Source organism: Dipodomys merriami, unplaced genomic scaffold (assembly GCF_024711535.1).
Source record: "Dipodomys merriami isolate MVZ:Mamm:240054 unplaced genomic scaffold, mDipMer1.0.p SCAF_8, whole genome shotgun sequence".
NCBI classification, from domain to species: domain Eukaryota; kingdom Metazoa; phylum Chordata; class Mammalia; order Rodentia; family Heteromyidae; genus Dipodomys; species Dipodomys merriami.
In genome coordinates, this window is record NW_027206401.1 from 40716917 (window position 1) to 40741750 (window position 24834).

Here is a 24834-nt window from a genome sequence, read left to right on the forward strand (position 1 = left end):
TACTGTGTGTTCTGGTTTGGCACATTGTAAAAATGATTTAATATAAATCACTTCCCTTAAGAAGTTTTAGTATTTTGTTTGAAATACAGATTTAAAAATATCAACTAAACAGTATCAACTAGTACAGTTCTGTGCTATAAAAGAGGGGTAGGAGGAGTAGGAGGGGAGTAACAGAGCCTTCCAATGGGAAAGATGACCAGAGACAAGCGATAAAGATCAGGAATTACTTGAGTGTCAAAGAGATGACATTACAGGTAGAGTGAGAATAATCTGCAAGGATACAGGTGTTCAAGGACACGAGGCTTAGAAAACTTGAATTTTTAAAGTTTCCATGGGAAGAAGTAATACTTGGGTCAACATGTCTGGTCTAGATCACTGCAGCGCTTGTTTGATTTGTAACAAGTTGTATTTTATCCTGGAATGGGTGAGAGCCAATAAACCCTTTAACCAAGGCAAAAACCTGATGAGGTTTACATAGATGCGATGGGTGAGAAAAATAGGGAAACTAAGGGAGTACTGTAAAATCCAGAGGATGAACATGCAAACTTTGCATTCATATGTGTCTTTCCAAATGGACAGATTCAATATAAGGAAGTGTCTCACATAGTTAAGAAAGCTGACAAGTCCTAAGATCTGCAGTGTGCACCCTGGAGACTCAGGAGAGCTGAAGGTTTAGGTCCAATCCACATCTGAAAGCTGAGATCCAGAAGCATCAATGGTGTATGAGTTCAGTCTGGAGACTAGTAGCTTCAAGACTCAGGACAAGTCGATGTTTCAAATCTAAAGACAGAAAACAAAACAAAACAAAAGCAGAAGACAATGGCCTACTAGAAGTCAGCCAGGCAGAAGGAACTTCTAAGGGTTCCCTGCTGTGTTCTGTTCAGCCTTTCGTCTGATTGGATGGGCCAGTTCTATTAGGAAGGGTAACCTACTTTTACCAGTCTACCAATCAAAATACTAATCTCAGGCTGCAGTGTCCATGGCTCAAACCTGTAATCCTAGATACTCAGGAAGCTGAGATGTGAGGATTTGGGTTTGAAGCCAGTCCATGAAAGAAAGTCATTGAGATTCTTTTTCTCCAATTAACCACAAAAACAAATCCCCAGAAGTGGAACAGTGGCTCAAGTGGTAGAGCACTAGCCTTGAGCACAAAATCTCAGCATCAGTCCTTGAGTTTAAGGGGTACAAAAGCAAACAGACAAAAAACTAACCTTACCCAGAAGCTCCCTTACAGAAACAGAATAATGTTTCACAGGATGGATATCTTCACACATTGTGGCCCAGTTAAGTAGACACATAAACTTAATCTGTCTTGAACTCAGAAACAATAAGGATAGTACAAAGAGATTATATAACAGATATTGGAGATCAAATAGCACTAAGAGGTAACAGTCAATCCTAATGACCACAGACCTGTCTTGCATATCTCTTGGAAGCGTCACTGACCTCTGTGAGATACAGCAGAGGAGGCGTTCAGGTTTTGAAAATGTAGTCTGCCCCTAGGGGGCTGCTAGCACCCAATAGCAATATTTGAACATAAGTTTTGACAAAATTTATATAATAATTATAAACTTTCAGATGGGAACAATTTCATATAATCAATTCAGATTCAATGCTATATTCAGAATATAGCATGTCATATAAACATATTTCCTATGAACAAATATAAGAGGATTTAGAAAGCTATTGTAAACTTCCTTACTCTTTAAAAAGAAAAAGTCTAGACAAACTCAGTGGTCTACTTAGAAAGTAGACATTCCTTGTGTTTTCAGGAGTTTTACATGATGGAACTAAAATTGAATTCAATATTTCTAGGTGAAATTTTAGATGTTGTGCTTTTCATCTTTCTGTATTATTTCATGCAGGTATTTGGAAACAATAGGAATAACTATTTTCAAAAACACAATTTAGAACAGAAAATCATTCAAAGGGGTTGATTTAAAAATCCCTTCAATTGCCTCTGGTAGCAAACTGCTCATGGTGGGGAGAGAGAATGTACATAACTGAACCTCACTACATGTAGAAGTCATATATTTTATATATCTTAATTGCATTTTATTAACTAGAGCCATTAATTACCTAGTTAATTTTTCATATCAAAAGCTTTTATGAATATATACTATGTTAGCGTTTTACAAATCAGTAAGCTCAAATCCAAAATGAAGTAAGTGGATATCAGTTACTCATCCAATCCTGAAGAGCAAAATATGTCATAATTTTAAAGATCTGCTGCCTCCTCCAAGCATTCCTTTTTCTTCTCCTTTGGCTTATGTTTACCCATAATCTGAAGCCAGCCATGGTTCCTGTAAAAGTTATCAATCCTCATGCTTCCAAATTCCAGTAGGGCCTGCACTATACCAGCCATGGGCCATCTTTACTGATTGTTTCCTGTGTTGAATTTTAATGCTAAAACCAGATGGCAGTCTGCTCAAGGTGACAGGACTAATCTTATAACTTAAAGTTTATAGACACCCCAGCACCCTGTCAATTATGTTGTTATACTCTAAGGAATGTTTGTTTTATCACTCCTGAACTTTATGAAGAAGATTGGAGGGAAAAAATAATAAAGTTCAATGTAAATTATTGCCAGGTAAGGTTAAAATGGAGGTGTTCCCCCTCTTTACATACAAGAATGACAGGAAACACAAAAAAATATATCTTGGTGTGATGCTTCGATCTTCAGTTTACCTCTGGGTCAGTTTCTGAGTTTCTTCCACTCCCCTTTTCTTCAGGTAGCTGGATGCTAGATGATTACTGGTTAATTCTCATCAAATGTGCTCCTAGTATCTAATACTATGATTGAATCAAATACTTCTATAAAAGAAGTTCTCTTTCTTAAAAGAAGCTTAGGATTTCTAATAGATTATAAACAAAAACCAACAGTCCTTAAGCAAAGCTATAGTGAGCTTCCTTTATCACACTTTTTACAGGAAGTTTAGTCAATTGATTGCTTTTTATTAACTTTTTCACTTGGTGAAAATCAATCATTTATCTGTTTTTAAATTTTGCATTTTTAGATCCATCTCCATTCATATTGGAGAAATATACATTATATACTTTAAATAAATAAAGAGACTTATTGTTTTGTGTAACATCAATGTAAGATAGAAAACAAATAGGGCCTTCTTTCTTTCTTTCTTCCTTCCTTTTTTCCTTTCTTTCTTTCTTTCTTTCTTTCTTTCTTTCTTTCTTTCTTTCTTTCTTTCTTTCTTTCTTTCTTTCTTTCTTTCTCTGTCTCTTTCTCTCCCTCTTTCTTTCTCTCTTTCTTTTTTTGCCAGTCTTGGGGCTTGAACTCTGGACCTGGGCACTGTCCTTGAGCTTCTTTGGCTCAAGGCTAGCACTCCACCACTTGAGCCACAGCACCATTTCTGGTTTTTTCTGTGTATGTAGTACTAAAGAATCGAACCCAGGGCCTCATGCATGGCGAGGCAAGCACTTTACCACTAAGCCACATTCCTAGCACAATATTGAGCTGTTTCTAACAGTCAGTTCAATTATGTTTATATATATATTTAAGATATATATAAAAATCAACACATTTTACTTTAAATATGCAATAATTTTTATTTTTTGAATAAGAATAATGTACATCCCCAAAGTTCTGATGAAGATTTATCTTAATTGAAAAGTTAATGTGTATTTTTCTAGACTTCTCAAAGAAGTACTACGTTATCACCATTCATGCCCAAACTTTAATAATAATTTACAATATCGAAGCAATATTCATTGGAAAGAACAGACACAAGAAAAATTACATGTATATGAGAAAGGAACTCAGTGGTGTTCCATTTTCAAATCAAGGCACTTGACCTTGATTGGGGAATTAACTGTAGCTTGCTTGCACAGGGACTTAGAGATATAACAAACTTCATGAATTGGAAAGCCTGGAGATAAACAAGACCAAGTAACAAGTTGGGGAGGGGAGTGGTGGTGGGGAGAGAGGTCAGTTAGCAAGTGGAAGAATGGATTGCAATAAAATGAAAAAAAAATGGGTAGGAATTTTGTACCTGCCAGAAAGCCCAAAAGCTTTCTTGCCACCAAAGACAAAAGGAGGGGAAAACAGCCAAAAACTTCTTCTAACATTCACACAGCCTCAAGAGGTACATGGATTCTAACTACCCAATAGAAAGTGATGCAACTTAGTGGGTATGTGGAGAGTGTGATCTTATATTTCTCCGATCAGTTCAGAGCTGCCGAAAGAGATCATGACGCCACTCAGTATAAAATCGCTTGTTGTAAATGCAGCAAGCTGTCCAAGTATCATGAAGACATACAGTCTTGCAAGTCAACCATTAAACTCTTGCCTGTGCTGTAATTCTTGTCTCTAAGTTCATCAATTGAGATTAGATGGATGAGTATATTTCTCACATATTCAATAAGTTAGTTCTAGCAAGATTAAATAAATTGAGCAGTAGTGTGCAATGGCTACAGTTATAACTCTTTGAATCAAGAACAGGACATATATTTTTTTATGACCCATTCAGATTTTAATCTTACAGAGAAAAATAGTTGAGTGAAAAGACATTTTAGTAAGCTCATGTATAGTTATTAAGTTTTAAAGTTATTAACTCTAAAAGTGATAATCTTGTGGCAGTATAACCTCTTGTATTTTAAAAAAGTTTAAGGCTCTAAAGGAAAAAATATAGTTTACTCATTTGGTAGAGATAACAGGATATTTCTCCAGAGGCAAGAATAAAGCAGAAAAGTCTTCATATACAAACACGTTACCAAGCTGGGTGCTGGTGGCTCATATCTATAATCCTAGCTACTCAGGAGGCTGAGATCTGAGGATCATGGTTCAAAGCCAGCCTGCGCAGGAAAGTCAGTGAGGCTCTTATCTCCAGTTAAATACCAGAAAACCAGAAGTGGAGCTGTGGCTCAAGTGGTAGAGAGCTCACTTTGAGCTGAAGAGATCAGGGACAGAACCCAGGTCCAGAGTTCAAGCCCTATGACCACCACCACCACCAACAACAACAAAAAGAACATTACAACATTACAACAACAAAAATGCATTACCAAAATCTGCTATGATTGTTGTTACACTTAGAATATTAGAAGAGTGTCACTTCTAAACTCTTTCTCTACTGTTGCTTCTTTATGGATATTTTTAAAAAATCATGTGTGTGTATGTATGCCAGTCATGGCTTAAACTCAGGGCCTGGGCACTGTCCCTGAGCTTTTATACTCAAAGCTAGTACTCTAACACTTGAGCCACAGCTCCACTTAGGCTTTTTAGTAGCAAATTGGAGATAAAAACTCTCATGGGCTTTCCTGCTTGGGCTGGCTTCAAACCACAATTTTCAGATCTCAACCTCTTTAGTAGCTAAGATTATATACATGAGCCCTTGGTGCCTGGCCTCCCATGTACTACTTAGAAATTTGAAATAAAGATACTACTTGTTCTAAGTATTGTGACTTTTTAGTTAATTACTATATTGAAATCAAATTCAAATTTAAGAAATTTCATACATAGATACTACTATTACTTTTTTAGCACATTGATAGATGATTGCAAACCAATGATTTTCTAGGTACTTGAGACACAGAACCCCATATTTATGAAAGACAGGCTCTGGACCAAATATAACAGGTGTTTAAGTAGAATGTTATACAAGCCTTTCCAAAATTGTTAAGCTTGAAACTATTATGTCAAAATTATGACCCTTCCTGAGATACAGAAAATGTTAAACAGCTTGCATAGATAAGAGCATAAAGTAAATCCCAAGATAAAATTTATGATGATGGGACTGCAAACTTGAGTATGTTTTCTTTTTATCAAATTCTCTCCTCAATATGGAAGCAAAATCAATCTCCACTTAACTACTATTTGGGGCTTCAGAAATACCCAAATTTCAGAAAATAACCTGTGTTAGCTTAGATTTTAAAAATTACTACTTTCTTTTCTCTGATGGCTTATCAAAAGAAGTACTGGGACTGTATTTGTGTGTTTATGCATTAATTTTCCTTTTCTTTTTAATGATATTTTGTTGTTATCAAGGAGTTCTACAGAAGGGTTACAATTCCATAAGTCAGGTACATAGGTACCTTATTTTTAGACAATGTCACCCCTTCCTTCACTTTCCACCATTGACTCCCTCTTGTCCCTGCCTACAAGTCGCATAGTTCAGTTTTTACAAATCATATATTGGGAGAAAAGTTATTTCTTGAAAATCAATCTCACTCTCTCTTTTCCTCTCCTGATTGCCTTTCTCCTTCATCTTTGCTAGTCTTTTATAAGAAATGCTCTCTGTGAATAAGATTAGAAAGACAGATGTCCCTGATCTATCCACTGACCTATCAAAATGTTCCAGATCAATCCTTGTGTTAAGCCATTGACCCTTGTTAATAAAATGGACATACTGTATCATAATGAATAGGAAAACAGAAAACAAAGTAACCTGTTATAATACTACTGGATTTTTTTTTCTGTGAAGTAGCATCAAGCAAGAGATTTCAATGGCAAAGCTTCAGGAAATTTTAGCAGTACAAAACATGTGTTCAATGATGTCATCTGCATTGTGAAAAGGTATTGTGAAAAGCTTACTCTCTGCTTTCAAAACATTGGCAAGAAAATACTGGCTGAGACAGCTATAGGAGAACACAATACCGAATGATAAAGAGATTCTTACATATGCTCGTCATGTCAAAAATAAAAGGCAAAATCAAAAGGTAATGATTTATGGAGCACAAGGTGATGCCCTTTCTAAAGGTAGAAAAGGGAAAAGACACCTGGAGGGAATACTAAAAGGTTGTACGATATAATAAACACTAAAATAAACTCTGGATACTATACTAAACTAATTTGAGAACATGTAATAATTTGAGAAAGAAAATAAACTGCAATGACTGCCTTAGATGTTTATGAACACATAAATAAACAGAAGGAAAGCACTTTTGCAGTAGCCCCAAGTGGCAGAGAAACAGTCAGATAGAAATGGTAAACCTTTACAAAGCAAGACATCTGCCACTGTGCCAACCCAACAACAAAACTATACATCAAATTTATCAGAATTCTATACAATGGTAACTATTTCTATTTTGTGAAACAGTACAGCTATTTTTACATTAGATATATTTTTCCCGGTATAGTCCAATAACCATTTGATAACTTAATGGGAGTAATGGTTGGTAAAATAACCTGCCTGTTTATTCGTTTGCTTGTTTGTGCTAATTTTGTGCGAACCAGCTCTAAACAATGTTGAACATAAGAAAAACTCTACAACTATTGAACCCAGCCTTAGGCAGCTAGATGAACTCCTGCCCTATCCTTTTTCTACTTCAACTCCTGATATAATCCTTAACTCAATCAAACCCCTATTTGTAACTCTTGACCGTTAATTCCACTATACTGACCTGATGATCACCTGAGCAAACTTCTAAGTGCCATCACATCCAAGTCTAGAAATGACTGCCTCTTCAACGCTAAATCCCCCAATCCGCTCATCTGAATCCTTTGTACTCCTCCTCTGCACTCTGCTTACACCTGGGCTTGGACAGGACTTCTGGTCCTTGCCAACCTTTTTCCTTCCCATAATTGCCTGAGACCTAAGTGTTTAACAGTTCAACTACCCTTGTGGCTTCACCTCTGTCTCTGCACCTGAGGGAATTCAATTGAAAATGTGATGCTTTCCTGTTGGGTTGCTTAAGGGATGCATTTTCCAGGCACACATTTCATTAGGCTCTGGAGATGTAGTTCAGTGGTACAAGGTATGCTTAGCACTTGAAAGCCCTGGGTTCAATCTCTAACACCCTCCTCTCCTCACAAATCACATTTTCTAACTTCTGACTGCTCCCGGGGGCTTTAGACTTCTTTCATCAGGTCAAGGTTAGCTCTTCATTGGCAGTGGTCTCCTTTGCCTCCTATGCCTCACTGTCACTCGCTATCATTCCCTGTAGGTCAAAGCCTTGACCTACTGCTCTGCCAGTCCTACAGTGCATAATTCCAAGCTATCCACCTAGGGTAGAAACCAGAATGAGGATAAAATGCCTGGCACGTTTCAAATCTTTATGTTGCATTTCCTCCAGATACAATTTTTCCATGTTCTCAGACACAATAGGAATAATCTTAAAGGCAAAAAAGCAAAATCATGGCTATCGAGTATTGTCTTCACTTTTAAATGACATAACTGTAAATTTATTTGTATTTTAGTAATGGCCACAGCCAACAATTAGCTTTCAGCAGTCAGCTCTTGCAAAACCAGTGGTGAAAATTCCAGAGCACTGAGGCTCTCACCACATTCTGACCATTTATTTAATTTCTCTTAGCCAATTAGCCTGTCCTTTACTCTGTGAACCATATTCAAGACTCCATACATTACTAAAATTTACAACATTCTTAATTCCAGATTTTATATGTGTATATGAATTTATCAAAACTTGCATATTAGTACCATTTTGTTGGTACTTTATAGATCATTATCTTCATTTCATGCCTTTTTTCTGAAAACTTACAATAGTGTCTTGACAATAAAAGCCATGACTCATATCTAAGCTTTCAAACCTTGATAACTATTTGTTTTTCCTCTGATGACTTACAAAAATAGTCATGGTCAGCATTTGACTATTTTATACTTTCTCTCTGTTTTAATTCTTCCAAAATACATTTTAGCTTTTGGCCTTGTATGGATCCATGAGGAAATGTCCCAAACTTTCTTTGGGAGCATCTCTGCAAGAACCAGATGATGGAGTTAGTCTTCCTATAGCTGGAAGGAGCTAAGCACATTGTTTATGGCAAATGAAGCTGGGAGCTCAGATCTTTTCTAGATGTGGAGGGTAAAGAAGCTTGTTCCTGGGGATGAACAATGTGGTAAGGCAGCTAGCCCTAGTCCCTGTCATCACTTGCTACTACTTCTCAAATCCCAGGAGATGGACCTGAGGCTCATAATCTAAACTGAAGAAAATAACACACCTAAGAGCACCCCAGAGGTAGAAGGAGTCACAGAACAGTCAAACAGGTAACATCTTTGGATATAGAGGTAAAGGCAAAAGCTTAGTTAGAATAAGCATTAATACACTTATGATTCAAATCACACACACACTCACACACACACACACACACACACACACACACACACACACACACACACACACATACACACACAGCACTGGATATTTCCAAACCTTGGTTACATAGCATGAAAACTCCTTAATTCAGTTGTCCTCCTCTAAACTTAAACTAGTAGATGTCTCAGAAGCAACAAGGAGGAAAGAGTAGATGATTCAACCTAATATGAAAACTGTGGGAAAAGTTGGGAAGAGAAAAAATATGTTTTAACTTTTCACACTAGACAAAAGTAGTAATTTCAAATAGGAGAGGATCCCATACACCAGTTATATGTATGACAAGCACCAGAAATAGAACATTAAATGCTAACAAACCCTAGAGAATGACAGGGCAGATATTAATCTAGAGAATGATCTGGATCTGGCAGCCTGAAGTAAATTTTAACCTTTGAATGTCCTATTAATAACTAATCATGTTTCTGGGTCTGTTGGATTTCAGGGTATAGCTGTCTAGTTTGTATGTGAACTTGAGGGGGCTGTGTATCATTCACACATGACTATGCATATGTGTGAGTATGCATATGTATGAAATTAACCGCATTTCACAAACATACAAAGTTCAAATAAATACTAAATTGTTATATTTAAAACCATCCAAAAGAATGAATGAGTCTGTTGGAAACATTTCAATATTATTTAATATACATAATTAATTGGAATAGTTGGACATAATCATTTGGAATTAAAGGTGAAGATTTCAAAATTCCTTATGTCTGATAGATTCAATTAAAGTCCTCTGTTATGCTAGAAAATCCTTAGAAATATATGTTGCTAAGGTCAAATAGACATCAGATATAAAACCCCTGATATTATTTCTTAAATAATTTTATGTTAACCTGTCAGTGAGAATTTTTCCCTGACCTCACATAACTCACTATCCTGAATGCAAAAAAAAAATGGCTGTTTCCATCTGTTCCACTTAGAGTGATCAATACTTAGTTAAGTTCATGCATAATAATGAATCTGTATCTATGTGACAGAACGTGCTTTGCCAAAGTTTGGTATATAATTTTGTCTAAGATCAGGACCTTGACAGAAGGGTATATGCATTTTCATTTTATTTTACAAGGGATATGGGAATGCTGACTATATATTTTCTACTTTCCCCCTATATTATTGCTTTATAAAGGGAAGCCTTCTGCCTCAGTGAAATAGGCATGTGTTCCAGAAAATTCTCCCTTTAGGCCCAAACATGGGCTAACTTCAATAAATGAAAGTGGCATAGTTTACAGAATTGGCTTCTTAGTAAGTACTTAGTTGAATCAGCTTTTTAGCTGCCTTCAGATTTTTAAGAGAATCAAAAGAAAAAGCACTCTTCCAACATCAAGAAAACACTTCACCACAGATAATTGTCTCATTTAATTTGCATTCTAATGCATACCAAACTGAAAAATAGCAATACTCTGGAGGCCAACCCAGGGAAAACTTCCTATCAAATAACAAAGATATAGGAAAGAAGACAGGAAACGGCTTGAAGGAATGACTCAGTGGAGTTATTGACTGGTTGAAAACTCCTAACCTATATCCTGGCTTTCCTACCAGCAACTCTTCTGACAGGAACAAAAAAAAAAAAGGGAGGGGGTGGAATAAAAGAAAGGAAGAAAAAAGAAAAATTCCAGACAGGCTAAAAAAAAATCAGCTGACAAACCTCATTATTGATAGCGTCAGGTGGTGGATCAATGCTGGAGAAAATCAATGGTAAAAATATTTTTCAGTGGTGCATACAGATGGGGAGCCTCAGCAGCATTTTTTGATGGAAGCCAGAACAGCAGTCACATTCTCTCGCTCCCTCCCTCTCTTTCTCCCTCTCCTCTCTTTCTCTCTCTTTCTTTCATATATATGTTTTCCTGTTTTGTAAAATTTGCCCCCAAAATAAAACCAAGACAAGAAAGGAGAGACAGAGAGAGAGAGAGAGAGAGAGAGAGAGAGAGAGAGAGAGAGAGAGAGAGAGAGATCTATTTAATAAATTTAAAGTTAAAACTGTATGAATCAGAAAAGATGCTTACATTTAAAAAAAAGTATGTCAATAAAAGAACTATACATCTCTTTTACAACTAAAGAAGTTGAACATTTCTTCATGTGTCTATTGGCCATTCCTATTTCCTTTTCAGAGGAGTCTCTCTTTAAGTCTTTATCCCACTTACTAATTGAGCTGTTGTTTCTTTGAGGATTTGTTGTTGGGGGATTTGATATATGAATTCAATGCCTCCATCAGAAAGAATGACATTCCCCATTTGTTAGGAAATGGAAAGACTTGGAAAAAATTATATTAAGTGAAGTAAGCCAGACTCAAAGACTCAAAGAAACATAGGTCCCATGGTTTCCCTTATCTGCAATAACTAGTATATGTCTAGGACAAGTAGAAGAGGTCAAAAGCTATGTTCATATGACCATATAACCTATGCGAAACGAATAAACCAAGATAGGGACACAAGAGATTTTATCTTGTTGCCAATCTTTTTAATGTACTATGTGATTATTTTTTGTTTCTTTGTATGTTCTTCCCTCATGATACAACCCCTGTTGTCACTGTATTTGATTGCATTGTCCTGCATCTTGTATCTACATTTTTCTAATTTGGGGAGGGGAAGGGAAATAACAAAATGCTGAAATAAGAATACAGGATGACCCATTGTAACAATGAAATGTGCAAGACAGTATGTTGAAACGAACTTTAAAATTTTGTGGTGGGAGGGTAGGGGGAGGAGGGAGGAGTTGGGGAGATGGGGAGGGGAGGGGAGGAATGGTAGGGGGAAAATAAAGGAGGGTGTAACAATGCTCAATAGGAAATGGACTCATTACTTTGCTCATGTAACTGTAACCCCTCTGTACATTATCTTTACATTTAAAATATATATTAAGAAAAAAAGGAGGTATGCACATGAATTTCATTGCATCCAAAGATCAAAATCTAGATGAAACAACATGTTAAATGAAGCTTATTTTAAAATGAGATGAGAGAATAGCAATTTTGAGGAATCACCCTGATGATAACCCCTATTGCCCAATTTTACACTGCTCAATTGCTTTCTTTCTGTATTATCAACCAATCAGATATCTTCTAAGAATCTGAGATGAGCTCAGATCAGGTCTGTAGAATCAGAAGAAAAAGAAGGGAGGAAACAACTGACCCAGAGCCGCAGGGGAGTCAAGATTTGGCTCCTAGGAGAGCCAGAAACATGGGTAGGATCTGCATGGGAGCTGACTGTGGACAATTAGGGACTACCATGGATATGGAGATATTGGCACCAGAGTGGCTGGAACCACCTTGGAGACCAAACTGATGTAGCAGTGTAGCAGATTGGAGTGACAAGGGGAACAGCAGTCTTTGCTGTCATGTCGTTTTACACTCTGAGTGTCAACCCTGAGACACAAGTGTTCCCTAGCAAACCTTCATTTTCTGTCTGGGCGGCTTCCAACTGTGATCCTCAGACTGTAGCCTCCTGAGTGGCCCTTACTTTCAACTATAGTCATGAACAACTAGCCATCCATTATTTTTTTCATAAATGAATCTAGACTCATATTCTTTAACACATTAGCTCAAACTGGGTACAATGGTACACACCCCTCACCACAGCAATCAGGAGGTTGAGGCCAGACCATCACCAATTTGAGGCCAGCCTATGTTAAATATAAAGTTCTTGTCCAGTGTGGGCTACCTAGAGACCCTGTCTCAAAAACCAAACAATCAAATGGATTATTGACTTAAAAGTAAAATGCAAAGCTACCAATTTCCTGTATGAATTCATATGTAAAATCGTAAAAGAAATAATTAATTAACTGCATTTCATCAAAATTAAAAAGCCCTGTCTGCAAAAGATGCTGTCAAGGAAATGAAAAGTCAAGTCAAATACAGAAACTCTTTACAAAAAAATATATCTAACAAAGAATTATTAATCAAAATATTTTTTAAAATCCTGAAAGTCATTGTAAGGAAACATGAAACAATTGAAATAAAAGATCTGGACAGACAGGTATGTCACTGAAAAGATATGTAAATGAAAAATAAAAATATTCTGTAATAATCTTTATGGAATTGCAAATAGATGTAATAGTGCATATAACACTATACACACATTAGAATAGAGCCCAAATGCAAATAACTAATAATACTAAGGGATGTAGAACAATGAGAAAGGGAACTCTTTGATGCTGGTTGGGAGTTCAACCACTCTGGAAAGCAGTATAGAAGTTTCTCAAAAAACTAAACATAGAGCTGCCTTATGCCCCAGAAATCCCACTCCCAACCATTTATACAATACAGCACAAGGCTACAGTAAAGCCACCAGCACAACTGTTCCTTATAGCACTGTTTGCCATAGCCAAGATATGGAATCAGCCCACATGCTTCTCAATGGAAAAATGGATCAAGAAAATGTGGTATAAACATAGACACAGGGGAATTATACTCATCCATTAGAAAGAATGATATTGTACCATGTGTAAGGAAATTGAAAAACTTGAAAAAATTATAGTAAATAAAATAAGCCAGACCCAAAGAAACATAGGGTGCATGGTTTTGCTCATTTTTGGGAGCTAGAATGTGCCTCTAAACCTATAAGTAAACAGACTGGGTGGTATGCACGCTGCTACAAGTGAGTTACCTGAAGAATAATAGACTCTATGGTGATCTCAAATAGTATAATTATTTAGAAAGACTAAACAAAAATCCAACAAAATAACTATCAGGAAATGCAAGAAGAGGTAGTGAGACCAAGGGAGAAGGGTAGATGGATAAAGGAGAGAAGGGGAAGAATGCAATAAAGTATTTATTGCATACACAAAAAATTAAGAAAAATAAGGGAAGGAGAGGATCGAAGTGGGTGAAGATGTTGACGGGATGCCACAGATCAAGATACATTGTACACATAAACTGCTTTGTTAAATGATAAAAAAATTAAATCCGTATCTACAAAATTAAGAAAAGTGAGGGAAGGTCTGGGTTGGGAGGGGTGGATGAGGACATTGGAAGGGGTGATATTGATCAAGATGCACTGTATTCATAAACTGCTTTTCGAATGGCAACTTCTTTGTACAACTACTTAAAGATATTTTTTTTAAGAGTAAAGAATGGTATATCCAATTTAGGAGACAATTCCATAGCTTTTATTCTTTTTATTTTTCTTTTTTCAGTGATGGTGTTGGTCTTTAAACTCAGGACCTGGTCACTGTCACTGAGCTCTCTCAGTGGTCAAGTTTAGCACTGTACCAATTGAGTCACAGCTTACTTCCAGTTATTTTTAGGTGGTTAATTGGAGAGACTCATGGACTTTTCTGCTCAGGCTGGCTTCAAACCACAATCCTCAGGTCTCAACTTCTGGAGTACCTAGAATTACAGGCATGAGCAACTGGAAACCAGCAAATTTCATAGTTTCTTATAAATTAAACATTTTTAAAATATGATCTAGACATTAATCTCTTTAGCAATAAGAAAAAATTTCCCAGGAAATTCACACTAACACAAAAGTAGGTGTACATGGACATTTTTAAGTAACTTTTTTTTTTCTAACTGCCAAAACTTGGAAGAAATGCTTTAGTACTTAGTTAGTAGATGAATAAAGTCTGGTATATAAAAACAGTAGAATATTATTTAGCACTAAAAATAAATGTTACCAAAATACTTAAAGACTAAGCTGGACACTGTGGCTCATGCCTGTAATCCTACCTACTCAGGAGTCTGAGATTTGAGGATCACTGTTCAAAGCCAATTCAAGCTGGAAAGTACATGTGACCCTTGGTCCAGTTAACCACAAAGGCCAGAAGTGGAGCTGTGGCTCAAGTGGTAGAGCACTAATTTTGAGCCAAACAACTCAGGAACAAAGCCCAGAACTTTCACCAAAAAGAAGAGATAGAGGAGAGGGGGGGAAAGAGAGAGAAACAGGGAGAGAGAGAAAAAAAATTTGAGAGATTGAGATGTTTATCTGCGGTACTTAAAAAAATTAACAATACAACAGGGCACCAATGGCTCATATATGGAATCCTAGCTACCCAGGAAGCTGAGATTTGAGAATCACAATTCAGAGCCAACCTGGGCAGGTAAGTCTGTCAGATTCTTATCTCCAATATGCTATTTAGAAAAATGTAGATGTGGCACTGTGGCTCAAGTGGTAGAGTGTTAGCCTTGAGCAGAAGAAGCTCAGGGACAGAGCCCAGGCCTTACATTGAGTAAAGACCCAAAACAAAACAAAACAAAATGAAACAAAACAACTTAGTGAATGATGCCAATAGTAGAAAAGCTATAATCTATATAATTCCAACTCTGTGATAATATGGAATAGACAAAATTCTGGAGCCAGTAGAGGATTAGTGATGCTATGGGTTTGGGTCAGTGATACATAGGGTAAGCACACAGAATTTTTAGTGTCAGTGAAAGTACATCACATCATGGTGTCATTAATGATGGACTCTTGAAATACTAATGTAAAGGATGGACATTACATTTAGAGTCATCATTCATCGGGAAACTGCTACATTCCTGAGGACACACAGGGCTTATGGCAAACTTCTGGCATTGCTAACAGAGTTTTGTGATAGACCTTAAATTGCTCTAGAAAGAAGTACATTTATATTTTAAAAAGCTGTTCAGCACAAATTTTTGTCCACAAAATTCATATTTTTTACTTTATCACATTTTGGGGAAAAAAAGCCAAAGAAATACCTAGACATTTTAATGATTATCATCCAATGCCTACATATTCCAACTGTATTATTTACCCTTCGTTTATATGTCATTGACAAAAACATTTGTTTGAATTTTACTGAAGATAATTAAATGATTTTGTAGAATGCATATTTAAAAGGAAAAAAAATAATCTGGATTCTCTTTGATCTCTGGTAGGTTGGCTTGGAAAAAAGGTATAATTATGAAAGCAAAAATTGTCTGTATTTCAAATTCCCATCTGCTGAGAATTAAAATTTCAGACCCCAGAGAATACCACAAAATGGCTGGGGGCACATCTCTGGGGAGCATGGATTTTGGATTATGTCTTGATGGATAGCTTTTCCTTGATTGAGGTGGAAGGTGGAACCAATCTGGTAGGTGAGCTCTTGGGAAATTCTATAGATAAACACTTCCACACTAACAGTGTAGGTGTGATGAGTCCTTGAAATTTTTTTAAAACTACATTTTTAAGCTTTCCAATCCAAAGTTATCAGAAATCTTCTAGAAAATGAATCTGAACGATGGAAAAGATTGCAACGGATTTAAAAGGAACAGGAGTATAGGAAAAGATTTAGAATTATTCTCCAGTAGATTCATCCCTAGCCATCTTTACAAATGAGACTTACAAAGTACCTCAGATAAACATCTCAATCTTTAATAATGCACGGGAAGATATAGTTTAGCGTGGCTTACGTCAAACTCCAATATGAAGCCCAAAAGGCTGTTAAAATTCATTGGTAGTAAGTTTTAGATTACAACACTATAATTTTGGAATTCTCAATGCTTCTATGATTTAAAATACATACTGTGGACAATACATTTTTGGGTGCAATAATTACTTTAGAACCTTATTAAAACCTCCCTCTACTCACTCAACCATCTCTAGCACTCTTTTTTTTTGTATTTTCAATTAGCAAAGCCATTATTAGGTCAGTAAAGAGAGGGTGTGATGGTTTAAACTTAGAAATTATTTCTCTCCCATTTTGTCTTTCTAAGCTGCAGGTTTCAACTTCTGCACATAGTATAACTTGGCCATAAAAATAACGGAAAGATATTTACTCATTCAATACACATATACACTACTACTGCTGCCCTCATCACTGCCACCACACCAACATGCAAAATAACATTAAAACCATTATTTCAGCCCAGGACTCCTGGCTGAACTTGCAATTCCACCTACAAGGTAAGCTGAGACTGGATGATAGCCGTTTGGTGCCAGCTAGAGCAGAAGAGTCTGAGACTTCATTTCCACAGAAGGAAGCTGGTAGAAGAGGCATTATTGTGATTCTAGTTGCAAAGGGAAGCATAACAATAGATCCTCTCTCAGGGACACAAAAGAACACAACGTTAAAAAAAACACAAACCAAACCAAATCAACAACAAAAATAGAACAGAGTAAGATGGCTAGAGGTGTTGTTGTTCCGTGGTATGGCCCTAGCCTTGAAAATCTGAGGCCCTGAATTCAACTTCACTACCACCCCCAAATTATTTCTGCCTCTTTCTAGAGATTTTACACATTCTAATTCACTTCATTTTTTTTAAAAAAATCTTTTTTTATAAAAGATTTGGCTATTGTAGAGGAGCACAAAATTTTAACTGATTAAAAGAAATCAATCTGAGAGCAAATTAATATCCACAATTTCATTTTACTACAAAGATCCATTCATTTCATGTTACAATAAAGACAATAGATACAATTGTGAAATTCCTAGTGATTGGGTTATATTCCACAATGTCTGACTTCTTAGTATTTCACCTAGAACTCTACAGTTCTCTCTATATTGCTTGCTTTCCTAGCCACAGAATTTCTGTTCTTTTATTTTATTTGAGCTTTCCTTTGAATTTTTTTTCATCTCTTGTCACAGTAATTTTATTAACATGTCCAATTTATTCTGCTCTAAATAGGTCTTCATACCTGTCACCTAGGGTTGTTATTTATCATTACTACTTCTGATTTCCACAACTACTGAATGTACCTATTAATATGATTAAGGAATACAAGTAGAAAAACACAAATTAAACATAAAAATGTAAAATAATATATCTAGAAAGATATTGTATACGTTAGGATAGAGTAAATGTATATTTTGATAACAGCCTCAAGAAAACACATTCTAGTATTTTCTTGTGGACTCTATCAGTCATTAAAATTTGCAAATGATTATAAAATAATTTACCAGTCTGACCAGATTTTCACTGGAGCAAAGAAAAATTGCCATCTGCAAGCTCCAATGATAGAAAGGCCTTATGTACAAAGCAGCATAAGAAGTATTTATTTGGTGGGACTCATTAAAAACATTATTAAATATTCACCAACTTTTTTATTTCCTTCCTTCCTCTTCTTTTATTTCATGAGTAAGAAGCACTCATGAAAGGCCCTATAGTCTAACACCAATATAATCAAATACAAATAGAATTATATCTTCTGTCTTAGAAGAAAAATCTACTCAGAAGGCTGAAAGAGTTAATCACTTGGATTTTTTTTTCATTCTATTTCTCTCCTTTCCTTTTTTTCAATTTCTTTGTTTTTTCTTTCTTTCTCCTTTTCCTTTTACTTTCTTTGCTCTCTTTCTTTTCTTTTCTTTTTTTTGCAATGTAGCCTAGCCAGGCCTTGACCTCATTAATCCCCCTGCCTCAGTTTCCCAAGTCTCTGCTTCCATGCTTGGCTTATTCATTTCTTCCCCATTCTTTATGGGTAAGTTAATGCAACAAAAACAATTCTTATAGTTCATAAGAATTATGAACTATACTTTACCTTTATTTAATCAGGGAATATTTATCAGTTCAACTATTGAGTTTCATGGCTCTTTTATTTCTGTTCAATGTTTCCTCCTTCAGCTTCCTTCACACAAGACACTGACTTCATAGAGGTGTGACTAAGGAATTACACTGTCAGTTCCCTTCCAACAAGGTGACCACACTGTAAGCCCTCCAGTTCTCAGAAACAGTGACTCATACCCTGATCAAACTCATTAAAGGTCATCTAAGTAATGCCAGGAAAGGATGTGGCTGTATGCCAAGGCTTCTCTTCCCAGCTCATAAGAGGAAGCAATCTTCACATTTCCAAACAAGAATGTGCTGTTTTATGTATAAATTTTACCATTTTAGCCATGTATAAGGTTGATATCCCAGATGAAGCGTTCTCTACTATGTCACAGTACCTGGGACATCAAGAAAATGAGATTTGTGACAGTTACAGCACCGAAGTCAGATGTATGTCTGATCTGACAGAGTACTAGCAGCAAAAAATTATTATATTACACAGTAATAATATTCTAATGCTTATTGTAACAGTTCCTGAAGTGAATGACAAGAGCAGAATATCGTTAAGAAGATCCTACAATTGAGCCTGGCAGAACTCTGAAAAGAAAAGAACATTGGCTTTTGTCATAATTCCATTACGTATCTACTCAATTTAAATGACTGATGAATGGTACTTTACTATTTTCCTGCCTTTAAATTTTAGCAACATGGTGGGATTGAACTTTTGAACTTGTGTCCCTATACATAGCTTATTAAATAGTCCCGTTTTCAGGTTTTAAATAGATTTCTCTAAGAGAATGATAGGGGGAGCAGGCACATTGTGGACTATTTTGAGTTGAAGTTCATCTGTCATTATCAGATGAGTTCATTACCTGAGAATGTAGTATCTGCATTACAGAAATGTTCTGAAGTAGAAAATCCAGGAGCAACCACAAACATGGTTTGCCATTCAGAAGATCAACTAATGTCACTGAAACCATCCATATTCAGCTACTTGAGCTCCACTGTTCTTTATAAAGCTTCCTCTCTTCCTCTTCCATTATTGTATTGCCATTTGCCTTACTTCCTATTGCTCTCAGCAATATGATTTTGTATGTTGAAGTCACTGTGGATCTGTGACTTCTTGAGCTTTTATCCCTTTAGATTTTGCTATGAATGAGACTCTTGGTCCAAATGTGTCCTTTCTTAAGTTTACCATCACCACGGACTCCCTGGCTATTACATATTTATAGAATTTTTTTTAAATCTCTAATTTTTGTTAAGCATATTAGTTAAAGGCAACCTTGCTGAATGTAGCTGAAGTCACATGTTTCATTTTAATTCAAGTTTATAGGCATTGGACATTAGACTGCTTGCCGTTCAGCTGTCTTACTACACCACACTTATCCATTCACTTGTCCACATTTCCAGGACACTGTCCTGTAGTTTCTCTTCTCAGACATCCAATCTCTTCTCTTCTATTTAATGTACCAGAGGCAAAATGCATTCTAAGACAAGAACTATGAAGACATTAAGCCTCCACCTCAGGCTAGTATCAGTATAAGTGAATGGCAAAGACTAAGTCAAAGTTTATTTCAGTAACTGCCAGGTTATTATGTCAAAATAATCAAATTAACTGAAAATGAATATGCAATTGATATTCTGTATACAGAAGTCACAGTATACACAATTTTTCTGCACAGAGAAAATAGTTCACAAAACCAATGAGGAAATAGTTCATGATTAAGTAGCAAATTCATTCTCATTGGATAAATACTTTAAACTATCTGCCTTAAATATTCTGAAGGTACTAGAACAAGTGATGAAGACAAACTATTGTCAAGTAGGGCATATTTTAAAAGACATACAAATTATTAAAATATTCTAAGCATGTATTCTCTATCTGTGCTCACAGCCAAGATACTACCTTCTCTGTCACCAAGAAAACAGATGCAGACAGAAAATACCTTCCTGAAATTCTCATAATGTCTGTGCCCAACTACCAGGCTCCTCCTCTGTTACTTGCCTCTTCCTGCTATAATGGATAGGTTCTTCATGTTTCTACGGCTGTGGCCTCCAGTCTTGCAGCAAAGCCTAGAAATTCTTGACTTCTGGGCTGCGTTAGTGAGGGAATATCCTCCCTTTTACTAGCTTCATCAAGTTTTCTTTTTTTCCCTTAAAATACACAAACATGTTGAATTTTTTACACAATAAAACAAAATAATAAAATATCTTCTTAGCATCTTTTCTCTCCTAAATTCCTTTCTCTTATTTGTAATGAAAATCACAAAAGAAATGGCATTTAGAAGTATTTCTAAGAGACTTGGTTTTTCTATTTTTCTATATCTTTTTATTTATTTTTAAAAATATCAATGTTCAGAAATATCAGAAACAAAATGGGCAAAATCACTTATAAAAGTACATTACCACATATGGGATAGAGAGTAATGAAAGTGGTGCTATTGATCAAGACGCTTGTACTGTTCAACTACTGTAAGAATGTACAAGTCCCCTTGTACAACAAGGGGAAACAAGGAGGAAGCAACAATGCTTGATAAGAAATGTACTCATGATCTTGCTCATGTAATTGTAACCCCTCTGTACAGTGTTTTCACAATAAAAAAATTTTGAAAAAAGAAAAGAAAAGAAAAGCGATCAAGCTAAATAAGACTCAGTGTCCAGCTTCAAAGAACTGGCACCACAAGATATGAAGCAGACAATATATATATCCCAGACAATAATTTAGAATAGTTTATGGTACTTTGTGTGAAAGAAGTTTATATCAGGATTCTGTCCATTGTTGAGGAAGATAGGTTTGAGGCTACATGCAAAAATCTGGAGATGGTTTCAGAGAGTGAATGCATTTTGTGAACAAATGTGAATTCATCAGAGAGGAAAGAAGGTTGCTCTAGAAAAGAAAATATTCATACACGGTGAAAGAGAACACTTTTAAATCAATTAACATGTTCTTACATCCTGCCTGCATTACTAGCAGTCATAATTTATTTCCTAGCTTTCAAAATCATATCTGTAAAATGGGTAGGACTGTCTTTCATAACCTAAGGAATGATGGAATCATGAATGTAATAGGCATAAAGCATGAATGTTAACTTTGAATGTTTCATTTCTGAATTTAGTTTTTAATATATCAGATGAAAGGCTTTGGAAATTAGGAGAACTCAGACTGAGGGAGAAAATCAAAAATCAATCATTGACCTGACAAGAGATAGTTAATATCAGGACAAAGGACTCAAAGTCTGCCCATGAAAACCATGCTGTTTGAGAAAAAGAGTCTCAAGTGCAGTTTATGGACTAGTGAGTTAAAAAAAAATACAAAGTAAAGACTGAGGGCTAGCTAGCTTCAGAATGCCAAGGTCCTGCTTCAGGTTTGCTAAGGTACATATTTCAAGTTAACATTTTCCAGTTTGCTTATAGGCACGGTGGACTAGTAAGCCCTTCCATAAGAAACACAAGCTAAAGGTCCATTAGTTAAGGGTCAATTAGAAAAGAAAGGGCTAGCAGATAAGATAGAAATACAAACTACACAACTGTAGAAGCAGATATTACTGTTGACAACATGGCAAGAGAGTCATGAAAATCCTTCAAGGACTTACTTTTCCTTTATTAAAGAGAAATATCTGAGTAGGGTTCAATACAGCTCTTTGCTCCTGGTTCACGCGAATCATGTTTACTGTGCTTCTGACACCTTCCATTATCTTTTCTACAGCTCATTATTTTAGTGGAAATTGTACTGCTCTCTTCACATGGAAAAATGATACCGTTTCTGTGGCACCAGAAACAACTTTGTACTCATTCATACACACACATTAAGGAGTGGATTATCATTAATTATGCACTAAAATGTTCTTGGCAACAGACTAAGTGACAAAACATTTGCTTTTGTCAGAGTTCTATTAGGTGAACCCAATTTGAACCACGAAGAAATATGACACTTTTCTTTATTTTAATTTGTATCACGAGGTCAGGATCATGACAGTGACTCTATTTTGCACATTATTTTCTCTATCATTGTAATGATGCTAATGGAATTCTTTAAACTACACTGTTTTTATCAGGTCTGCTATCTATTTATCACATATTAAGAAGACATTTCATGTTAGCATTCCTAAGTCTACTGAAGGTTCAATTCAATAATAAAATATGCTTCCCTTAAGAATACCATTATTTAAAAGAGTTCAAATGATGCAATATTTTTAACTGTTTACAGCTAATCCAGGAAGAAGTGGAAAATAAAAGAAAATTTACCAATGTCTATATAAGCTTCAATTGTGGATCCAAGAAATATTTCTTTATTAATTGAAAAACTTACAAGTTGCTTCTGACTGTAGAATGTAATGGAATACTCTAGTTTAATTTAGTGTATGTGTATAAAGAAATATTTATTTTAATAGTAATCCTAATGCTAGTATTCATGGTGATATGCTACATAACAATATTTCTACTGATGATTAATTCCAGGTCTTAACTTCAAGTTACCTGATGAGTTTCATAGACTATATCATAGACCCTCAGTAAATGGGACAGTTTATTTCACAGATACCAATATAAAAATTGCTTGAAATGGGGCTGGGAAGGTGGCTCAGTGGTAGAGTACTTGCCTTGCATGCCAGAGGCCCTAGGTTTGATTCCTCAGCACCACATAAGAAAAAAGCCAGAAGTGGCACTGTGGCTCAAGTGGTAGAGCACTAGACTTGAGCTGAAGAGCTGAGGGACAGTGCCCAGGCCCAGAGTTCAGGCCCCACGACCGGACCAAAAAAAGAAAAAAAAATTGCTTGAAATAAGAAATGAATAAGACATCATTTGCTATACAAATATTGCTGTAATTAAATTAACCTGAAATTTAGTTGACAAAATGTAGCATGACAGGAAAATTCTTTGATTCTTCATATTATTTTACAAGTATAGATTATGCTAAAATCGGAAAGAATAGGCTTTTTTCACATTCATATTTATATAGTCTTTATAATATGCCATTTTATATTCCCAAAATAATACTCTAACAGGTTGGTTTTCATTTACCTTTCATTTTTCTTATTACTATGTTTTCCTCTTTTAAAAGTATACTGATTTCAGTTAAGAAAAAGAAATGAACCCCCCAGAGACTCTGAGATTCTACAACAGGGACACAAATGAGACCAAAGTCATATTTCCCAACAAAAATTTCATTTTATAAACTACTGTTTATTAAACTCATGCTTTTGCCAGAGTTGATATTAGGTGGATTTATTCACAGCAGTTTACACGGGAATGACATAAAGTTACATTTTTCCCAGGCATCTGCTCAGCACAATGAATTTCTTGAGTTTCATCATAGACTAGAGAAGGACACGAACTGAAGCACCTTATTAGAAAACCCAGCAGTAGCTGTTCTGAGATCCTCTGTCATATCTTCATCAATGATGGCAGAAACTGCACACATGGAAACATATACATCACCTATCTGCCAGTCTCATCCATGCATCTATCTTATATTACATGGAAACACAGTAGGTTGCAATGTATATTTATAAGTAGTTTTGCCTGATTTGTTTCTGAATACAAGAAGTAATACAAGAAAATTTCCAGAATTTCCTTTAGAGTAACAAGATGTGTTAACATGATAAAGATAACTGATAAAGAAACTATTTAGGAGGGATGAATTCTATTAGAGTAATGAATGAAATGACTTAGAATACCACACAAGTGTCAAATCTATTAACAAGTAAAGAATGATTCTATTATCAATATAGCCCTACTTGTGGACTTATAAATGACTAATGGTGACTGAGAGCTGGATTTGTCTGTGTCAACTGTAGATTGATACAAGTCGAAATAATGAAGGACTGAATTTGCTACATTCTCATAACTCTACTTATATTAGATGTGTATACCATTACCCTTTAGCAGCTCCAAGAACTCCCAATATTCTCTTTTTCTTTAGATTTTCTCAGGTGATTTAATGGAAGATTAAATCATTAATTTAATGGAAGGTACCAGAAACCTCTCTCTGGCCAGCCTTCTCTCTTCTAACCAATCAAGGAGCACTATACCTATATGTGACACCTAAAGAATCAAGCTCTATTTTCATATTAATAAGTGTTACAGCATTGACAGTTTATATTTCCGTTTTCCCTAATTTGGATATTATCATTGCATTTTCTTAGATTTCTTACAGGTCCTTTTCAAAACACAGAGAATTTCTACATTCTCCAAACCACACTGGAAGACTAGCCTGTGTAAGAGTAAAACGGGAATATACTAGGAATATCCTCATTTTGTGTTAATGATGAATGTAGAAAATTGAAAGTTATTTTAGTAAAAATCTCCAGTTACAATTTTAATCTATTTTCTTTTTTGATTGTAAA